The following is a 4,363-nucleotide window of genomic DNA, read 5'->3' as shown; positions in this document are numbered from 1 at the left end:
ATGTTGGTCCCCGCACATCCCTGATCCGATGCTTCATAAGTGACTTTGAGAAGTGTTCTTAAGAAGGGATGGCCAAAAGGGGCCGCATTCGTTCAGTCATTCATTAATTCACTCATTCATTCATTCACTGGCTCACTCATTCATTCATGGATTTCATTTTTAAAACATTAATACCACTTCCAGACTATATGAATCTTTACCTGGGTGAAGAAGCACACAATAATTGTCTAGAGTTACTTAAATTAAAAGTGTCACGTCAGTACAAGGAAACTTAAAATTAAAAAAAGAATATGTGATCACTGTTGTATCTGTGGGGCACAAATTGTTTGGCCAGGAGATGAAAAGACCATGAGACTGAATTTCACAACCTGTCTGGTTCAAGCAGCTCCTTTTAGCTTGGTTAGCACTCATTTTCCGCTTGACTGTTCTCTAGGGATAAATGAACCTATGAATTTTCATTATGGCACCCTTTAGTGTTTCTTTCCGTTGAACTGTTTCTATAAAAATTGACGTCTTCCCATATTAGAAGTGCTTCAGTTGCATTTAAATGGTGTATAAACTACATCAAATCGTTCCCTGCCACTACCACTATAAAGGAAAAGGTAAAGGTAGTCCCCTGTGCAAGCACCATGTGTTTCAGACTCTGGGGTGATGTTGCAACACAACGTTTTCATGGCAGACTTTTTATGGGGTGGTTTACCATTGCTTTCCCCAGTCATCTACACTTTCCCCAGTCATCTACACTTTCCCCAGTCATCTACACTTTCCCCCCAGGAAGCTGGGTCCTCATTTTACCGACCTCGGAAGGATGGAAGGCTGAGTCAACCTTGAGCCGGCTGCCTGAACCCAGCTTCCTCCGGGATCAAACTCCTACCACTATACTAGACTATACTACTATACCTCTATATGCCACTGTATTCATTATTTATTTATTTAGATTTTTATTCCACCCTCCCCAAAAGTGGGCTCAGGGTGGATTACAACAAGAGAAGAGTCCAACAACTCTTTCCAATAAAATTCAGGATAGATAGATAGATAGATAGATAGATAGATAGATAGATAGATGATAGATAGATAGATAGATAGATAGATAGATAGATAGATAGATAGATAGATAGATAGATAGATAGATAGATAGATAGATAGATAGACACACAAAGAGTTTATAAGAATTAAAATCATTAAAATATAACATTAAAACAGCAACAATTGCACAGGGACCTTTTCAGGCCTCATAGATGGAGTCAGAGGGATGCTCCAACAGAATGGGAATTATGGCAGGGAGGCCAGCTGAGGTAGACTACTACCTCCTCACCTGAAAGCCTAGCGGAACAGCTCCATTTTACAGGCCCTGCCACTTTAAGGCACTAGGTTTGGAGCAGTTCAAGATGCTGACAACAGGCTCAGCCAATCCCCTCCCTCCCTAGGGCAGCCAAGCCCACCCCTCATAGTCCCTCATCCACAAAAACTTCCCCCAGGACTTTTCACAACTCAGTAGTTAGGGTGTGCAGAACGGAATTCTGTCTCAGAGCTCCTTGTCATGTGGACTTAAAACAGGCGGTGGGGAACTTTGGGCACTTTGGTGGTGGCAGAAGCACATAGAGGGCACTTAGCACCACAGGGCGAACACTTTGCACTGATACCCAAGGAGGAGCACAAAGTTTGTACTCTATGACTGATCTTTTCCATTTCAGAACCCTCGCCCTAACAGGCACTTCATCTGTGGAGGCTTGACCCACAGGGGCAACTGTGCGCTGACAGGTAAGCAAGGGAAAGGATCCCAAACCTGCTCCCCACTCCTCTTGCTTGAGGCTGGAGTCATGATAGTGGCTCCTACCCTCAAGCCCAGCACTGAGTATAGGTATGGGGCAGAAGAAGCATTGGTCACATAGTGCCTTGGCCCCTGATATACCATGGCAAAAGTTTCCCTGCAGATCTGGAGGTGAGGGGATGCTCTGTCATTTGCCTGGTTCCCACCCCTGTGTAAATTAAAAAAGTGCTAAGAGGCACCATAAATTTTAAACAACAAGACAGTATAATGGTCAGTGGTGTTCTGACCAAGCTTGCACACAGAACTTCAAATAAACAAGAGCGCGTAGCAAAAAGACATTCACGAAAGACAGTTCAAAAACAGTCCTTCCAATCACAAAGGAGTAACAATATTCTAGTATTTAGTTCAAAGAACTAAAGGAAGCCTTTCCAAAGACGTCTGTTCTAGATATCGTTTCATCCGTCTTTCTTCAGTTTGGAGGCTTATTTATCACTGGAGCCCAATCTTTGCAATACATTCATAGAGGACCAACAAGGTTCAGAACATGTCTATTAGATTTCAAGGTTCCAACAGACATGTTCTGGACCTTGTTGGTCTTCTATGATTGTATTGTAAAGACTGGGTTGCAGTGATAAATAAGCCTCCAAACTGAAGAAAGACGGATGAAACATCTTGATATCTAGAATAGACGTCTTTGGAAGGGCTTCCTTTAGTTCTTTGAACTAAATACTGGAATATTGTTACTCCTTTGTGATTGGACAGACTGTTTTTGAACTGTATCTTCTGTGAATGTCTTTTTGCTACACGCTCTTGTTGATTTGAAGTGCTATGTGCACGCTTGGTCAGAACACCACTGACCTCTACATTATACTGTCTTGTTTAAAATATATGGTGTCTCTTAGCAGTTTTTTATTTTCACAGCTGTACGCTAAGATCCTGTAGTTTCACTGGTTCCCACCCTTGACAAAGCACAGGGCATGTCTGTGGTTGGACGGGGTGGGGGGGTCTGGCATCTGCTCAGTTTGGCGGGTGTCTCTTTAACTCATTCCCTTGCAACTGCAGCTGCTGCTGGGGGATGAATTGCAAGCAATCCGGGACCAGTTCACCATGGGATGGATGAGTGCAAGTTGGCTGGTCCCATCCTGCAAGGGGGGTGGGGGGGTGGTCAGCCTCTCCCATGAGGCTGCATTGAAGACCCTGTCGGGACAAGACATCCATGGCTGAGGCTGGCATGGCACTCATGCCTGGTGGCGATGGCTCCATTTTCCTGTCTTGCAGGTGGAGAGTCAACAAAGAGACTTGTGGGTGTGACTTATCCTGCCCTCCCACACTGCTCAGTCCACCATCCCAGCCCTCCTCTTGAAGCAGAGCATTGCACCTGGCAAGCCCTTCCTCGGTCTACTTGCAGTGCTAAGAACATAAGAGAAGCCATGTTAGATCAGGACAATAGCCCATCCAGTCCAACATTCTGTGCCACACAATGGTGGAAAAAAACCAAGTGCCATCAGGAGGTCCACCAGTGGGGCTAGAAGCCCTCCCACTGTGCCCCTCCAAGCCCCCAGAATACACAGCATCACTGCCCCAAATAGAGAGTTCCAACAATATGCTGTGGTTAATAGCCTGATGGTCCTCTGCTCCATATGTTTTTGCAATCCTCTCTTGAAGCTGTCTGTGCTTACAGCCGCCACCACCTCCTGTGGCTGTGAATTCCACGTGTTAATCACCCTTTGGGTGAAGGACTTCCTTATATCAGTTCTAACCTGACTGCTCAGCAATTTCACTGAATAGCCACGAGTTCTCATATTGTGAGAAAGGGAGAAAAGTACTTCTTTCTCTACCTTCGCTATCCCATGCATTATCTTGTAAATCTTTATCATGTCACCTCACAGTTGACGTTTATCCCACTCAGGCTTATGCCATGCCGGGGATCCTCAAGCCCCAGGGTGGAAATGGCCAGTCATCCCCCCTTGCCATGGATTTCAGTGCAATAAAATTCTATGTTGTGCCACAACTGTGTGTCCCCACTTCTTGGTTTTTGCTCATGACAGGAGCTATGCACCCCTCTCTGCCCACTCCTTGAGAGCCAGTTTGGTGTAGTGGTTAACTGTGCAGACTCTTATCTGGGAGAAATGGGTTTGATTCCCCACTCCTCCATTTGCACCTGCTGGGATGGCCTTGGGTCAGCCATAGCTCTGGCAGAGGTTGTCTTTGAAAGGGCAGCTTCTGGGAGAGCTCTTTCAGCCCCACCTACCTCACAAGGTGTCTGTTGTGAGGAAGGGAGATTGTGAGCTGCTCTGAGACTCTGAGATTTGGAGTGGAGGGTGAGATATAAATCCAATGTCATCTTCTTCTTCTCCTTCTCCTTTTACTTCCTTGATTCTATCCTGCAGAACAGTGTTGAATATTTTCAGAATATTTACATTATTAAGCACAGGTTTTGTTCTTTTGCCCCCTGGAGAAAATGGCCACGTTTCAGGGCAGACTCTGTGGCATTGTAACCTGTAGAGATGCAGTAAAAGTGTAGAAATGCAGTAAAAGGGAGCACAAGCTGTTTAAAGAATTAAGTTAGTTTATTTAGAAGAAAACAACCTT

The sequence above is a fragment of the Heteronotia binoei genome, chromosome 13 (assembly GCF_032191835.1).
Source record: "Heteronotia binoei isolate CCM8104 ecotype False Entrance Well chromosome 13, APGP_CSIRO_Hbin_v1, whole genome shotgun sequence".
Taxonomy (NCBI): Eukaryota; Metazoa; Chordata; class Lepidosauria; order Squamata; family Gekkonidae; genus Heteronotia; species Heteronotia binoei.
The sequence above is the reverse complement of the archived record's forward strand: the minus strand, read 5'-3'. Positions refer to the sequence as shown.